The sequence below is a fragment of the Gekko japonicus genome, unplaced genomic scaffold (assembly GCF_001447785.1).
Source record: "Gekko japonicus isolate JY-2015 unplaced genomic scaffold, Gekko_japonicus_V1.1 scaffold303, whole genome shotgun sequence".
NCBI classification, from domain to species: domain Eukaryota; kingdom Metazoa; phylum Chordata; class Lepidosauria; order Squamata; family Gekkonidae; genus Gekko; species Gekko japonicus.
Genome location: NW_015169180.1, coordinates 82,262 through 100,765, shown reverse-complemented (window position 1 = coordinate 100,765; position 18,504 = coordinate 82,262).

The following is an 18,504-nucleotide window of genomic DNA, read 5'->3' as shown; positions in this document are numbered from 1 at the left end:
AGAGATACAGCTGTAAACGGATACTTCTGAAAGACTTTATTTGCAAGTGTGTAAGCCTGTTGTGGGAGATTTCCATGAGCTTTTTACAGCGTATGCGATTTGCAGAGCCAGGAAGAAAGAGACTTTATTGAAAATAAAACGTTGAAAGGGCAGATATTCTAAAAAAGATGACGAAAACTCCGAAAAGAAGGGTTGATGTCACTGCACTAGTAGCAGAAGCCATTAAGCCGATCCTGGAGCAACTTGCTGGTATTAACCAGCAGCTTGCCAAGATAAATCAACAATTTGTGTCTTGGCAGCTCCAGGAGGTGATCGGAGAAAAAATGGAATTGAGGGCTCTCAAAGCGAATGAGATGGACACTAAATTAAACAGCAATCTCAATGAGAAAAGAAGAAAAAGCACAAGAGAAACAGGAAAAATTTACAAGGATTTAACAATTCTTCCCTGTGAGCTTAGAAAGTGTCATCTTAAAGTCTGCTGAGAAAAAAGAGCTGGAGGTGCCCTTCATAATCAAGAAACCTTTGAGAAGCCAAGAGAGCTCACACGTGGTTTGGCTGGTCCTACCTGTGTGCCTTGGAGTTCACGAGCTGCTGCATTTCGGCTGCCCAGCGTTTCAAGGAGGAGAGTTCTTCCTCAGCTGGACCTCAGATGAGTATAGCCGTGCCCCATTGTGTCTTCCCCATTTTGATGCTTTTGTTATTTTCTATGCTGTAATTGTTCTGATGTACTATTGTAACTAAGGAGCTTGTATGAATTTGTGTGATTCCGATTTTGTATGCCTGATGAAAAACCTTTAGTAAAGACAACATTTATTTAAGGACTAGCGTGTTGTCTCACTTCCTGGGATATAGCCGAGCGTCTCAATCGCCATCCGACCTCTGTATAGACTGGTATAGAACTTACGCACAGCCACAAACACCCAATTTTCCTTGGTAGATAACTTGGATTGGGTCTCCAGGAATTTCCTGGAGAAGTTGGCATAACAGGGGAGGGGAAGGGAAATGAGATTGTAAGCAGCTCTGAGACTCCGAGTGAATGGCAGGTATAAATCCAATCTCCTCCTCCTCCTTCCAGAAAGCAGATGATTTTGAGGGTGGACTGCACTAGGCATCCTTCTGGACAGATCCACCCCATCTCCAAACTCTGCTGGTGTTTACTGCCAGCCTTATCACCCCCTGCACATCCCTGTGTACAGAGAGTGTCAGTATATAAAACTATAACTGCAAGCTGTCAGTCTGATGTGCCACAAGGTTACTACCAGTTTTAAAAGATGCCACTCACCACTAAGGCGCTCCTTCACAGTGCACCCAGCTGCAAGGCATGTGATGGCCTGTTCTGGACACATCTGCAATCATCCAGATATCTTAGGGTGTTTGCCAGTTAACTCTACCTATCCAAAACAATCCACCCCATTCCTGCCAACGAGTTGTGTTCTTACCAGTTATAAAACCAGGCCTATTTAATGGTGGTGGTGGTGGTGGTGGTGGGAAGCATTCCACAGAATCAGCAAGGAGAAGGCTTCTGGCACAGCCAGTTTCTAAGAATCCCAGAAATTCCTGCTCAGCCCTATATAGCAACCAGCTAATCTCATGCTGCACCCTGGGAGGGTGGGTGGGTCAGCCACAGTGAGAAGGCTGGAAGTGAGAAGGAGCAGCAGGGCAAAGCAGCCGGCTGCCCTCCTGTGATTGGCTGCTGCTTTCTCTGCTGCCAATAGATCCTCATTCTTCATTTGAACTAAATTGGAGGCCAGGGTGAATCTAACCACAGCATAATATGCTGTGACTCTCACTTATATGTGTATATAAAAAGTTTATTTTGGATGAGTTAAAATAATTAAGAAACAAATCGGAGCCAGGTGAAAATGACTATGAGAACATGCCACTGATTTGCTCACTGAGACAATGGTGAAGTTATCCAGGCCAGCAAATTTCTAATTCTCATTGTCATATGAGCAAGGATTGATGGGTCCGAATTTGCACAAGATGACAAATCAGACTTTTTTGTCTTCACAAAGTTAATATTTGTTCAGTGAAAGTTTCCAGCCAAACTTCAGTGCAAACTCTCGTAGACAACTTACTAGTATAATAGGCATTTCCTACGGAAGTAAAAGTCTTATGGAAAAGATTCTATTGTGCTAGATTCCTCACACTGTAAAAGCAACTGTTTTTTAAGCATTTTCATTGAAAAGAAAGAATGCAAGGCTGAGAGAGGGAAACCGTTCTGCCGCGATGTTTTTCCAAGACATTTTCTTTTCTCTTTCTGTGTATCTTGAGATATGCTTAATGGGAACCCTTCTTTTGTTCCTATTCTGCAAGCAAATCTTAGGTCCATGAAAACTTTTTTTTGCATAAAAACTTTTAAATGACTAGTAGCGTCTCTAGCACTAGGATGGGGACCTAGGAATACACTCTGCAACTACTACACAAATAATAAAAAAGATTATTTCCTTTTCCTTGCTTTCCATAATTCATGACTTCTAAGCTATTTTAAAAAGAAGCCTTCAAGAAAAGAGCAGGCATCGCATAAATGTTATAAATATTGTATTGATGGAGACAGTGCAAGCACACAAATGTATATCTGTTATATACCATTACTAGGAAAAAGGCCCGTTGTGGAAATAAATACAACGGCCTCTAGAAAGAGGCTCTGGGTGGGTGCCCCGGCCTTGGACACTCAGTGTCAATTTGCTGTGGCGACCTCAGCAGGGTATAATGACACTGAGTCCACCATTTTCTCCAGAGGAACTGATCTCTGCTACCTAAAGAACAGTTGTAATTTTGAGTGATCTCCAGCCCTCACCTGAAGATTGGCAATAATGGTTCCCCAGAAGGGAATAGTTGGTTTGGAGGGTGGAGTCTATGGCTTTTTACCTGTCTGAGGTCCCATGCCTCCTGAAACCTTACCCACTCCAGGCTCCATCCCTCATATTTCCAGGAATTTCTCACCTGGAGTTGGCAACCCTATCTCCTTCCCAGCCAATCATCAACCTACCTTTATTTCCCCCTCACTCTTCAGCTTTCCACCCCCCACACACCTGCAGCCTCTCCCATGCTCTGAAGCCCTGACTGCTACGTCACATTGGCTGTCATACAGGGGCCACCCCAGCAGCATATAAGGATACAGAGACCACCATTTTCTCCAGGGGAACTGATCTCTGCCATCTGGAAAGCAGTTGTAATTCTGAGTGATCTACAGCCCTCACCTGGAGATTGGACACATTTTACCTCAGAACAGCAAACTGTTTAGAATGTTAGAGGCAAAAGCCAATCAAGTCGCATATGCAAACGACCTCTGTGTTCCAAGGCAGAGGCCAATGAGGCTGCATATGCAAATAACCTCTGTGTTCTGACTGGCTATGGGGGGGAGAGGATTAGCAAAATGTTTAGAATGTTGGAGGCAGGACTCAGGCATAGCAGCCAGTGGGTAGGGAGACCCTCTGAATGACAGATCAGAGAGCGAACTGATTTTGGAGCATGTGGAATGTTCTAGAGAAGTGCCACCACCATTCGACATTTATTTATAAGGGAGATAAATTTCATGTTACAGGAATAAATGTATATTCTGGCAGTTCGCCAACCACATCATTATTGCAATATACTTTTCTATCAGTTGAATCCTTTCTTGTCAACATAAGCCACTTGACCCACCCATTTTTCTTTTAAATTTCTGAACATCTCAGATGTTTATGAACATTCCAAAACAGCTCTGTAGCCAAAACAGCTAATGGTTAGAAATTAGAGTTCTTATTGCCAATAGCTATTGAACTTTCATAGAATTCATTGAGGGCTTTCAGTTTTCCCCTTTGTTTACTTGTCAGCATTCCATGTTTTGTTGTGATACTTCATTCTTTTAACTATGCAAACAGAAATGGCTCTAATCTTTGAGGAAAAAATGGCATAATGACATATGTATGGGCAAAATAAATCAAACAAATCACCATGGTATGCTATTTATAATCATAACCACTTCACTGATTGCTTCCCATAGACAATTTAATATTTTCCTTAAAATACTTTGTTTTAAGTAAAACAAAGAAAGCAGAGGTAAAGTATCTGATTATTCCCCAATTGATCCCTATTCACCAAAACTTCATGTTCTGAGTACTTTGCAGCCTGAGCTGATATCAGATGTCACTATGTAGTATGATGTAACAAGATAACACTATTAAAATACTAATGGTGTTTTAATGTTCATTGGCAGAAAAGAACCCGCACAGATGCCTTTCCGTCACTAGTGGTTATGGTACATTCATTTGTGCCAGACCTATGAGAAATCATGGCTGATTCACTCAAATGCTTTCTCTGGATACCAAGGGTTCTGATTTTTATGGTGACTCAGATGCCAAATGTGAGTTGGTCATTTTCTGAAGAGGCTTTGTTCCATGTTGATAACCTCATGCCTGTATTAAACATTGGCACATGGTGGGTGAAATGCAATCAGGTAAATCAGCCTTGATTTGGCACCATCATTTAGGTTAATGGTGCTTATTTCCAAGGTCTGGTAATGCCAAGAATGTAACTGAGAGTTAGGTGAAAGGTTACAGCTATTTAGATAGGGGTTGGCTCCATTCTAATTAGCTCTCTTTAAGTTATGTGGAATGAACTAAATGTAAGGTTCTGGAGGTCTTGAACTGGGGCCCATGTACCGTACTCTGCACTGGTGTGGTGGGGTTGCCGATAGAGGGAATGACTTGACAATTCTGTATTGATTTCAGTGCTGCCATTAAAGATGGCCAGAGAATGCAACTATCTTCTGATTCTAGCCTGACTGCTGGTACAGACTCAGCTGTTCCAAAATTGTTCATTCTTGTTAATGTATTTGATAGCTCACCTGCCTAATGAACTTCCTACCTATTTGGCTGGTAAACACCTTCTTTAGACCACATGTTCTGACAGAAAATTTGCTGCAATATTATGTGAACCAGGTGAGAGGAAGCAAAATCTGACCCTCCACCTCATCCTACTAAGATAACTCTAATGGTGTTCCACCTTATTTACCCCTGACATTTTTTTTAAACACGGAGAATAAAATACTGGAGGGTATTTGCTCACTTTGCATGAGCAGTTGATGGCAGAGCCCTGCACACATTCTTGTAGCACCTACTCTCTTCTAACACCAACCGTTTAGGTAATGAAGCTAATAACAAAGGAACTGACACATAAGGTCAGATTGGTATCAATACACAACCCTTTAGGTAATGAAGCTAATAACAAAGGAAGTCCTGTAATTCATAGAATTGACAAATAAGGTCAGATTGGTATCAATACACAACCAGCGAATGTATGCCACTTGATTTCAAAATTGTCACAGAGATTACAAGTTCTCCCTGACACCTATGGAGGTAAAAGGAATAAGGAAGTGAGATTACATCATGAAAATTTTGGTTGGAAAGGGTCAGCAAGGACAGAAGGTACTCTCTAACCCAGCTCTTATTCTTCTGATCCAGAATCTACACAGAATGTGATTATGTTCTACCGGAATTCAGATTTCTTTGTTCTAGAGTAGTAGTCTTAAACCCATGAGTTTGAAATATCAGGTGGGTTGAGGAGTCCCTCCTGTTGGGTTGAAGATCTTTATGGCTGTGATCACACATGCTAAATAATCCATTTTCAATCTACTTTCAGTGCACTTTTCAACTGGATTTTACTGTGTGAACTGGCAAAATACAGCTGGAAAGTGCATTGAAAGTGAATTAAAAGTGGATTATTTAGTGTGTGTGACCACAGCCTTTGTTTGTTGTCTTTTGGAAGGACATGCTTCATAGAAACCATGAATGCCATCCTGCACCATAATGATGTCTTTAGCTAAATAACAAACAGTGAAGTTAAGAAGCTCTGGCCTGGATGGTCCAGGATAGTCAGATCTTGGAAGATAAGCAGGGTCAGTGTAAGTTAGTACTTGGATGGGAAACCACCAAGGAAGTCCGGGGTTGTAACATAGAAGCAGGCAATAGCAAACCACCTCTGTTTGTCTCTCACCTTGAAAACCCAATGCCATGAGAGTCTGAGTTTAGAAGAAGAAGATTGGAACTGGAAAATGGTGGATTAATGCTTGGCTGGCTTGTAAATTTTCAGGATGGTAATCTGTGTGCCTGACTGGTAGAATTTTGAAAATTTAAGGCTGGGGAAAGTCAATTAAATTCAGTAAAAGGCAGCTGGGTGAAGAAAGGGTTGAACAGAAGATTGAGGGGAAAAGTCATGGAAAGTTTGGATTACCGGCACCCAAGAAAAGTATATGTGGTGGGCAGAAATGTCAAGAATAGCAAGATATTACACCGTCAAATATGCAAAAGCCAAAGGAACAAGACAACCGTGTGTAATCATGCTAATGTAAATTATAACAATAAACAAATAATACAGAAACAATAATTTATAGTGTGCTGTTTTCATTCATAAATGCATAATTTCATTTGTTCTCATTCATAAATTCAGCAAAGTCTCCGGATTGTAATCTTTGTTTCGGAAGTCTTCTTCCAGAATATTAAATTATCATGACTCATCAATTTCAGAGTGTATGGTTGCGGTCACACACGCCAGATAAACCGGTGGGGAAGCGAGGCTATTCCATCTGGAGGAATTTGACCTGCAGCTGCGCTTAAACGGGGAATTGATGAATTGCATCTCTGCACTGAGAGCTCCCTATGGAGTGTGGGATGATGTGCATACTGAGAAGGGGGGAAACATCAATGGCACGGAGTTGGGATGGCCTGATCAGACCATCCCGACGCCATGAGAGCGCACTGGAGCCATCAGACATGGGAAACTCCGTCCATGGCCCGTCACAACCCGTTTACTACTGGATTTTCCCCAGTGTCTTTTTACTCCACTTCTGCGGCAGAGCAAAACGGGTTGCCGATGGGTGTGGGGTGCTTCCCAGATGTTCACATCAGATCGCACCCTCTAAATCCGTCCGGCATTCGTGCCTATGGCGGGGCTAATTGTGTGTGTTATTGCAGCCTATAAATTGTTCAGACAGCTTCTAAGTTCAATATCAGCAATTTATACAAAGTTTCAGAAGATGGGTCACCAGTAACTCATTTAAGTCAGGAGCTTTCTCAGTGTTGCTAGTCTGGGCAGAAATGTAATAGAAACAGAATGATTACTCCATGTAAGCAGCATATTTACAGGAACAGTTGTTATAGTTAGTGTTCCATTATTAACTTGTATTATTTGTTCTTGGCTTAGTATATACATTCAGCTGAAATTTGTTCTGTTATTTAAAACTTAATATATATTTTTTTAAAAATCAAACCCTATATCTAGCATGATTATATTAATTACAATGTTACTGTCTCCTGAGTTATACTTGAGGGTACATTTGGAAGAAAGGAATAAGGTTGTGAACAGAAAAATTCCTGTCCCTTTAATAGATGCTTCATATGGGGAAATGAGGAGCTGGAGTTCTTCATGAAATGGAGGTATGCAATATCACCTGGTAAATAACACCCCTTAAACCTCTGTAGGCAACCCTATAAAGGAACAGAAACCTCAAGGAGTGGCAGTAACCCAAACAGACTTGTGGTCACACACACTAAATAATCCACTTTCAATCGACTTTCAGTGCACTTTCTAACTGGATTTTACTGTGTGAACTTGCAAGATCCAGTTGGAAAGTACATTGAAAGTGGATTGAAAGTGGATTATTTAGTCTGTGTGACCGCAGCCTTTTTTTATGTCACAGATGCTTCCTGCCTCTCTTTATATGCACGCTATGAAGACCAATAGGATGATGAGGCAAGGTCACTCAGAGGTGGAAAGGATTATTCTATGGCTCTTAATGCTTGCGTTGCTCCATGCTACAGTACAGCTCCTGGTGCCTGGCTTGTGTTTCCTGATATTTTTTGATGTGCTGCCTATTGTCCTGACCATGACATAATAAGGTCCTCTGGTTCCCTGTCTTGGTGTTGTATTACTTTCATGTCATGTGACTTCCTGCCAAATGTTTGCAGATCAGTGAGTCCCATCCTCAGCAGGTCTTGGGACTGGATAGGTTGAAGACCACTGTTCTAGAACAAGGTCTGTTAAGATTTGGATCATTATTCACAATCACACATTAATTTACTACAATCACATCTAAAGCTAAGACATGTCAGCTTCTTTATGAATATGAATATTATAATGAATATTATTTTGATTCCCAATTATGCCCAATGCTGGTAAACTGTGTGGTCGCTGGGTACTGTCCTCCATTCTCCCTCACTTTAATGAAAAATTAAAATAGGCTATTGCTTTTAGATTAGCTTTTCCTAATTGTCTATTCAACACACAATAAGGAAATGTCATACGGTACTTGAAGAATGCAAGAAGGAATTTGTATTTACATTTCCCCTTTGTATTATCTCAGATTGCACGTTGGTTGTTACAACTGTATTATCCTCAACACTCATACGTACACAGATTCATATATATCTTATGAATCTATTAAGGCAGTTGTTTCAAAACAATATACTACAAGGAGGAGAAGCTGATGCAGACAATCTTTTAGGTAAACAAATTTTATTTTCAGGAATACAACATGTAAAATTAATTCATTTCATTCTATCAATTGTCTACCCCATTCCCAATTCCTCCCCTCCCTCCATTGGCTTCCCACAATGCTTCCACCCCTGCTCCAAATTGTTTCATATCATCAACAATATCAGTTTCTTATCATTACATCTAAAGATAACATCATTTGACTTAATATTGATGCAGACAATCTTAACTCCCTGGCACATGAAATCTTACAGAAAGAAGAAATTTGTTGTGCTTACATTGCATTTTTGTTGCGGGAGCGAGAATGTAACGGTCCAAGACACCAGCCTTTAGTGCAAGTCAGCACCCTTAAGGTCTTTCCAGCTTCTCAGCCTTACCAGCTCTTGCTGCAATCTTTGCTGTGAAGTCCCTTATAGTAACCACACTGCAACAGTCCAGTGGTACACTATGTACAAGGGTTTTATTCACAACATATACAGACAAACTGCTTCGCCAGACACTCGGTTTCATCAGAAGAGATGTACATGGCTTCTTTACAACACATATATACATTGTTCCACCAATCAGCTACAAGCTGAGTCATGGTGACTGCACACTGTCCAGTGCCAGTCATGACCGGTTAGAACCAGGCTTATCACACCACTTGTTGACAGGTAGCTGTCAGTTAGATCACACTGATCTTCCTGCTGGAGATTAACTTACAACAATTTTAGGTATAAATGCAACATGAGAAGTTCCCTTCAGAGTCATTCTTTTTTCCTCTTTTTTTCTTTTTTTGGTGAGTACGGTATGTGTATGTGTATGCCTGGAAGTCATGGTTGACTTCTGGTGTGACTTCTAGTGGGGCTTGGAAGTTTCAGAGAGGGGGATTGCTATTGGCTGCCTCTACATCCCATCCCTGATATCCCTTGCAGCTCTCCCTTCCCAGTACTTGCCAGGGTCAGCCCTGCTGATCTTTTGAGTTCTGATGCGATTGGGCTTGCCTGGGCTAGCCAGCTCAGGGCCTTCAGATTCATTCTTAATAAACTCAGGGATGAGAACATTGGAAAAACCACCTTTGCTTGATCAAACCAAGAGTCTATCATTTGATTTCTATCTTTTTTATTTCTAGTCAAGCGTTTTATTTCTAACAATTGCCAACCAGATGTCTCCTGGAAACTCAACCAGCAAAGCATGAAAGCAACAACTTTTTGCTTGTTTTTGTCCCAGTTTAGCTGAATTTAAACGCTTTGATCATGTTGGACTGATCTATTCTGTCTATAGCCAAAGCATTCCCCTTCCTTTTCAGTTTGCACTGGGATATTTACTGGTATATGAATGTGAAATTCCCTTTCACAGCTGCAACTCAAAGTTCCTGCTTAATTTAATGGCTCTGCTAATTGCATGAGGTCTACTGTTTGCTGGAAAAGTTCTCTTTTCCTGTCAGGCAATACCTAGGCCTAAATAGCCAGTAGCCTATCTCCATCAGCTTGATGGTTCTGGTCTTTCACAGCTGCTTGATTTGAACCACTTTCCTTTGCATTGCTCTTTATGTATGACTGGCATAACTCCTTTTCTCATTGGTTGAAAAGACACACTTGCCAGCCAAGATTTAAATCGATGACAAATAACACAGCCTGTTTGCAGAGTGGGAGATTCATAAATTTAAAAACAAACAAACAAACAAACAAACAAATAAATGCGTGTTAAAAGTGAAGGGTAAGAGCTGTTGCCTACGTTTCTGGAGCTCTTTGAACAGTCCAGTAACATGGCTGCTATAACTGCTTCTATTTTGAACTTTACCTGGCAGGTCTTTATTTCTGATCCATGCCTTAAATAAAGGAGCTGCCACACATCTAATTTTGGAATCCCATGTGGATTTCTTTAAGGTTGCCAAGTCCAAGCTGGGACAGTCGTGGAGATTTGAGGGGTGGAGTCTGGGGAGGGCAGGGTTTGAGGAGAGGAGAGACTTCAGCAGGGTATCATGCCACGGAGTCCACCTTCCCAGCAGCCATTTTCTTCATTGGAACTGTTCTTTATCTTCTGGAGATTAGTTGTAATTTTGGAAGATCTCCAGGCCCCACATGGAGATTGGCAACTCTAATTTATATGTGGCAATAGACAATGCAGGAAGGTTTATATATATTGTATTTTGCTATCTTTTGCCATTTTTAGAAGTTTTCTGCTGTATTCCTTTTTAAAACCATGTACATTTTGAATATTTCTTTTGTTAAGAAACAGATTCTAGCTTTTGAATATAAGCTTCTGCCTTTAGAGTATTCACCCTCTGTCTAACTCTTTTAAAGACTCTCCAGCTTTGTTCTGTAACAATTGGGGGTGGGGGTTAAAGCTGTTTTAATAAGATTATTGAACAGGTATATCTGAAATGTTAATGTCTGAAGTGGTGATAGGTTGTGGGGGGTTTCCTAGTGTATAAGAGAGAACAAAAACCATTTGTCTCCCCACTTCCTCTATAATGCTTCTAATCTCCCTTATAAATAAAAGCTGAATGGTGGTGGCACTTCTCTAGAACATTCCACACGCTCCGGAATTGGTTGGTGCCCTGGTGTGTCACTCAGAATCTGTCCTTAGCCACTGGCTGCATTGCTTGAGTCTCGCCTCCAACATTCTAAACAGTTTGCTTTCCCCCTACCCCCAGTCAGAACACAGAGGTTATTTGCATATGCAGCCTCATTGGCCTTTGCCTTGGAACACAGAGGTCGTTTGCATATGTGATTTCATTGCTTTTTGCCGCTAACATTCTAAACAGTTTGCTGTTCTGAGGTAAAATGTGTCTGATCTCCAGGTGAGGACTAGAGATCACTCAGAATTACAACTGCTTTCCAGATGGCAGAGATCAGTTCCCCTGGAGAAAATGGTGGGCTCTGTATCCTTATATGCTGCTGAGGTGGCCCCCATATGAGTGCCCCATGGTGGACTCAGTGTCATTATACTCTGCTGAGGTCGCCACAGCAAATTGACACTGAGTGTCCAAGGCCAGGGCACCCACCCAGAGCCTCTTTCTAGAGGCCGTTGTATTTATTTCCACGACGAGCCTTTTTCCTAGTTCTAAATAATCTTATTATGTCTTCATTTTCTCTAAGCTAAAAACCTGTCCAATTCTTCAGCTTTTCTCTCAGGAAAAGTATAGGAAGGGCTAACTGGTTTCCTGTTTGTTTCTGGCCAGAATTCAAAGTACTAGTGGTGACTAGGGAGCATGAACCGGGAAAATGCAGTTTCGTTTGTGGTACATGGTGTGCTCAGTTTGAGAACCATGGGCCATCATGAACCTTTAGGGGCTAAATGAACCAGTTCAGTTTGTAAGGTTTGTGACCAGGTAGAATGGCTCCCTGGTGTGCTAGAGACACCAAACTTGCAGGGATCTCTGGGTGATGCTCCTCTACCTGCCCTCCAAGTTTGGTGGGGATTGAATTTACAGGGTCCAAGTTACAGCCTCCCAAAGAAAGTGCCCCCAAGAAACTGTTTTCTGGGGAAATGACCACTTGTCATTTCCCTTGAAAGCACTTTCCTTAGGGGGCTGTAACTTGGACCCTGTAAATCCAACCTTCACCAAACTTGGAGGGCATGTAGAGGGGAGTCAGCTGGAGATTCTCTGTGAGGTTAGTGTCTCTAGCTTGCACAGGACCCATTCTATACAATTTTGAACCTCCTGAAGCGGTGCCTGTCAAAATGACAGGGGCAGGTTCAGGAAGTTCAGGAGAATATAGAACAGATCCTGTGCAAACTAGAGACATCAGAGTTGCAGGGGACCTCTCCTGGATGCTCTTCTACATGCCCTCCAAGTTCCACCTCATGTTGCTTTGAACTTGTGTAAACATTTAGATTGAGTGGAGACAGTCTGCCAGGAGTTGTATCAGTTCATGAACCAGCATGTTAGCCGCCTTGAGCCAGATATCTGGAAAGGCAGTATATAAATATAAACAATAAATAAATAAAATAATACAAAATAAATAAATAAAAACCTCCATGAATAGCTGGAAAGTTCATGCCGGTTGACCTGCCACAAACTTCACTTCACAAACCACAAACTACCCAAAATTCATCACAAACTTTAGTTCGTGAGCTGGTTCATGCCCATCCCTAGTGCTGATGTACAATGCTGTAAGTGGCTTGGGCCCTAGATATCTAAAGGATCATCTTCTCCTGTCTACGTTTTCCCCCAGTGAGCCTGTTCCTTTCTATAGATAAGAATCAGGTGATGTCCAAGGAATAGGGTCTCTCAATGGTGGCACCATGTTTATGTAATGTTCTTTGCAGTAGATTCATTTGTAATGATCTCTGCTTGTGTTCAGATGCTGGATGAAGCCTGTTTTTCATTCTGCTTTTGTGTGAGTTGAGATGGTTAGAGTTATCTTTAACTATGGTGTATTATCTATTGCTTAGTTCATTGCCAGTTGCTAAAGCTGATATTTTACTATGTTGCTAATAACACTGTCACTCTTGTAGTTTTGAATTTGTTTTTATTTGCTGCTTTGATTGCATTGTTTCTATTCTTTTTAGTCTAGCTAGTAGGATTAATTTTGATGGTGTATGTTTTTATAGTTGGAAAAGTGGGGTATTAATTTTATCAAACAATAAATAAATAAGACAATCAGTAATGCCATGTGCCTCTGATTGGTCTCTGTAGTGCATAAAAAGTCCCATGTAATGTTTATTGGGATTATCCACTAGCTTGCCATAACTTTTTTTTTGTCTTTAATTTTTTAAATTTTCTAATCTACAAACCTACAGGGTCAGGGTAATGGAAAAACCTAAAATAAGAGTAACAATGATCCGTAATACAGACATATAAAGTTATTGATACGTCTCTGCTAATATAGTAGTAGAGCATGAAAATTACTAATGCAAACATGTCAAGCAAGCAATCACAATCTCTTTCGCTTAAGTGTAAATATCATAAAGTTGAAGTTATGCATTAAAACAGACAACAGGCTATCAGAAGCTAATTTGCAATTTCCTTTCCTCTTATCAAAGTCCAAGTTAATTTTTAGTTCTGCTTCAGATTTAAAGAGTTTGCCAGACTCTTCAAGATGGTATCACAGCCTTCCCCATCTTTCTCTTTGTCTTCTTCTTCTGTGTCTTTGTTCTCCTCCACTTTCTCAGGTCCATCTTCCGCTTTCTGTTGTTGCTTCAGGAACATCCGCTTTATTTCTTTCTCGCTGAAATTTATTTGAGTTTTGCAACATCTCCCACTTGACGTTAAGGTTGGTCATTTGGTCCAGTAGAGGGCACAAAGCTACAGCAGTCAGTTTGGGAAAGTCTGTGGTTACTTCCAGTCTAGTGACCGTCAATGCTGTGCTGGCAGTTCATATTTTAAGTTTTGCTTTCAATACCATCCCCCCCCCTCCGCTGCATCGTTGTTTAAAAGTTCTCCCTAAGTCTGGAATCTATTGCTTTCTTACTGATCCGCCGAACACTTTGTCGCAATCCGCTTCCTTAGAGCCACCCTTTCAGCCTCCCACTGTAAACTCAGTCATTTCGGGATCAGGCATTCCCCTCCCCCTTCTGCTTGTTTGGGGCTTTGGGGCAGCTTTACTGGTAACGATTTATCGATTGTTTGCTGGATCATAGCTTCACTCACGTTTGTACTTGCATTCGCTAGGTATGTAGAGAGAATTGTTTCTCGGGCTCCTTATATGCTCTGTCCAGTGTGCTCCTCTTGGTGCCATGCTGGCTCCGTACCGTGGGGGCCTATCAGGGCAGAAAAGTGCCTCAATCCTTTGGCTTCCACCTTGGGAGAGGCACCTCTTGCGCCCCAGGCTGAGACCCCCCTTCAAGGGGTCTGGGGGGGTCCAAGATCAACTCGGACCCCCCTATTGGCATGTTTGCTGGGTGCTCACATCAGAGCTGTGATGAAGCACACCCACACAGCGAGTCACCAAAACAGGAAACCAGTAGTTTGCCATAAGTAGTAAATTTTGTGGGATGGATCAGTCCCTGCTAAACTGTGTAGGTTAAAGGAAGATCAGTTCTGGAACACTGTAAATATCTGGACTGCAGAGTTTGGAAGCTCTGAAAAGAGGATCTTATTTTGTCATTACACCTATCTGAACAGCCTCACATAGGGCTGCTTTTGTTTTCATATAAATGTATGCATTGGATTCATACCAATATGCTCCTTGCTCACTGGTGCAATCATAGATTCTATATTAACCATTTGGCTAACTTCTACTGCTACTACAGTTTGCTGAGTGATTTATTTTATTTTTTAAATCATTTCTTTTGCTATGTGTATTGTATATCATCTTAAGTACAAAGGCAAACACTGAATAAATTGTTTTTATTATTGGTCAAATATTTGGCTTTGAATGTTTAGGGAAGGGAAAGGAGTTTGTAAGCCATTCTGAGACTCTGAGTGAAGGGCGGGGTATAAATCCAATCCTCCTCCTCCTTCTGTTTTGATTCCGTCAATCCATTTTCTGATCCAGAACATCATGCAATGTGGTATGAAGAGCCCTGTCACACAGCCCTTGCATTGATACATTTAAACTCATAGTTATAATCTGTTAAAAATGTTCACAGTAAGCAAATGCAGGTGGAAGAAAGATGAAAAGACTGGAGAGGAAGCTCATCTCTTCATAAGCACAGTAGATGAAGTTGTTGAGTTTGTAATGTTCTGGCAACCGCTGCAGAACAGCAAAATCTGCCTTTAAACAGCAGGACAAATGTGTAATTGAATCATTCAGGTTAAACTTAAGCAGGTAAAGGGCAACTAAGGCACATATGACTAAGTCATAAAAAAGTGCTACAAATGAGAAGCAGATGGCTGTAGAAAAATATAAACCATCTGGGAGGAAGGAAAACTACAGGCCTGCCAATTCCAAGCATTTGAAAATCATGGGATGGGTAGAGAATTCATGTTTTTCACTATAAAACCAAACATTACTTTTTAATTGCTCCCTGGTTTTACAATGTTTGGGAGGTCCATTTTACAAACTCATTATTATGCTTTATTCTCTTTTAGCTTTACTTTTTGGTCCATATTCACAGACATATGCTCATACTTTTTAACCTAAAGAATCTAGATCTAGAATACAGCCTTAGAGAAAAAGGACATAATACCACTTAACTCTTCCACTTAAGGTTTAAGGTTTAAAGAGGACTTGAATGGTGGTGCATAATTCTGCTGAGTGTGTAGGGGGTTGCCAGGTCCCCAGCATCCCAAACTTTGATTATATTGAGATGGAGCCTGACTACAAAATTAGTAGGAGTTCTAATGGTAGTACGTTCATGTACTTCCTCAGGGTATCTGGGGCAGTATGTAGACAGAATCAGGTGACTTTCAAGGAAAAAATAACCTGGAAGTTAACAATATGTGAAATGTAAAATATAGTTGAGCTCTCATTTCCTGATTATTGCCTCTGATCTCTAATTTATATATGTCATTGTTACCACAATGCATTTATTTGAACCATGGCAGGTATGAACAAATTTAAAACATAATCATTTTATTACAATGATAATCACAATACAAGGAGGGATCCACAGAAATGTCAGGAGAAACTATCAAGTATGTGTCCTACTTGATGATTCTTAGATTTGAACATGTCACCTTGAGGACCTGAGAAAGAGCTCCCAAGCTTGAATCTCAGTGATGGTGCCTGAGAACTGGCAACCCTATGCAGAACCATACACAGTGGTGAATTTGACCTTTTGCTTTCTTTTCCCCTTATATTTATTTAAAATGTTTATACCAGACTCTTTTAAACTGGCAGATCTACAAAGCAAATAGTGTGAAATTTTCAAATGCAACAAACCAAAACCAGCCCCCAAAGGAACAACAATTTAGTCTGCACCAATGACACAGTTAATTCTATGAGCTCATCAACACACAACAGTCTCCATTTGCAACAGTGTACAGGCAAAATAGGTCTCCTCAAGAAAACATTATGTTACTTTGGTGCTGCCACCAAAATGGTTGCCAGTGGAAGGGGAACCAAAGCCAGTCTGACTGTCCAGGCAGGTTCATATTTATTTATTTATTGCATTAGATTTTAAACCGCCCTCCCCCTGCCAGGACAGGACTCAGGCCTGGATCCTTACCAGTTTGGTGTAGTGGTTAAGTGCATGGACTCTAATCTGGGAGAACCAGGTTTGATTCCCCACTCCTCCACTTGCACCTGCTGGATAACCTTGGGCAAACCATAGTTCTGGCACAGCTGTTCTTGAAAAAAGAGCAGTTTCTCGCAGAGCTCTCTCAGCCCCACCTACCTCACAGAGTGTCTGTTGTGGGGGGGGGAAAGGGGTTTGTAAGCCACTCTGAGACTCCCTTGGGTAGTGAAGGGTGGGGTATAAATCCAATCTCTTCTTCTCTTCTTTTTCTATACTCTTCAGGGATCAAATTTTGTCAAGATTTAATACGTCAAAAACTCATTTGTTAATAATGGCATTTTCATAAATTAGGTCTTTAAGCTGAAACTTCCCTCTTTTAAGTATTAAAATCCTGCTGTGTTTTCTACAGCCAAAGCCTATTAAGTACCTTTTTTTGATACAAAATTATAATATATCTAGAAATGAGCTCAAACATGCTTTTGAAATTGGCCTGAGTGCGTGTGTGAAGGTGAGAACTAGTATAATAATTTACTACATTAATATAAATGCTTCAGTACTCGCCTGTAAAATGTCCCTCAGTTTCTTAGGAATGTCACTGGCCACCATATCACTCAAAAAAGGGAAGATGAGTTAAAATATAACTCCAACTTTGTTTCTAACCCTAACCTGTTTTTAACCCTAACCTGAAGTTGATTAAGTGCAGGAGTCCTCAAGTTTGTTGAAATTGCAGCTATTTTAGAAAGGTTGAGAATGGTTTCTGTGTGTCACCACAAAATGGCAGCCAGTCTCAAAGTGGCTGCCTCTCGAGGCAGGATCCCTCCTGTTATGTATGTGGACCACCACCAGGGGGCCGCGGCTAAGTTGGGAGCTTGGTCCCTGGACACAAAGGGAACTTTAGATCCTAAACCTCCTTTGTCGTGGTCTGCTCGGAATGCTGGCTGGCACGTTAGTGCCCAAGGAAGATAGAGTACCCACAGAATGCTGGAGTCAGGAACTTAGGTGCAACCACAGTGAATTTATTTACACCAAGCCACCACCTATTTACAGTTCTGAGTGTCAATATGCTCCGCTGCAACTGATACATGGAGAAGGAAAAAGATACTGTACACGCTGTACATTTATACACCTGCTGGCCAATCAGCTCATGGCTGATGCAACCTCCTAGCAATACACTTAGTGCCAGGTTGCACTGCCTCAATCCAGTTCTGGCCAGCCTCCCTGCAGTCACATGCCCTCTGCTGTCACATGCTGACTGTCACTGTACTGACACCTCAGATCAAACTCATCTAAGACCAGCCTTACCATTATGAGTGAATCACAACATCCTTGTGTCCACCAATAGGCCTCTGGCAGGAAATTCAAACCCTCCTATTGGGACCCTGGGTGTGCGGGGTGGTGTGTATATAGTTAGCCCTTGCAGGGCTGGTTTGTCTTGTCTTGTGTGTGAAGTACAATAAATGCGTCTGAACGCATGTCGTAGTCTGAGTCTCCATGTGGCGAACCCAGTACTTTACAGTGGCGACGAAGGTGGGATCCCGATGAGCGGGCCTGACTCTTCATCCAGCGCAGAACTGAGCACCGATCCAGAGGTAGCCACTGCACCACTCCTGAGCAGCACTGCACAGCACCTGGCTCTCCCAGACACCGCTCCCCGCACCACGCTAGAGTCATGGCATTGGCTTCGACCTCACACATCCTGAGTTCTGGGATTTGTGGACAGACCAGTTGACCTGCTACCTAGCCTACCATGAGGTAACAGATGCTGGCAAGAGACGGGCCCTCCTTCTCGGTTCATGTGGAATGGCCAGCATCCGGCTTGCAAAGAACCTCCTGGCCCCTAAGGCTATCCTCGAATGCCCCTACAAGGAAATTGTTGAAGCCTTAACAAGATACTTCATGCCCAAACCAATGACAATGGCCAGGAGGATGGAGTTCCAGGGGCGCACCCAGAAGCCCAGCGAGACGGCCACTGCTTTC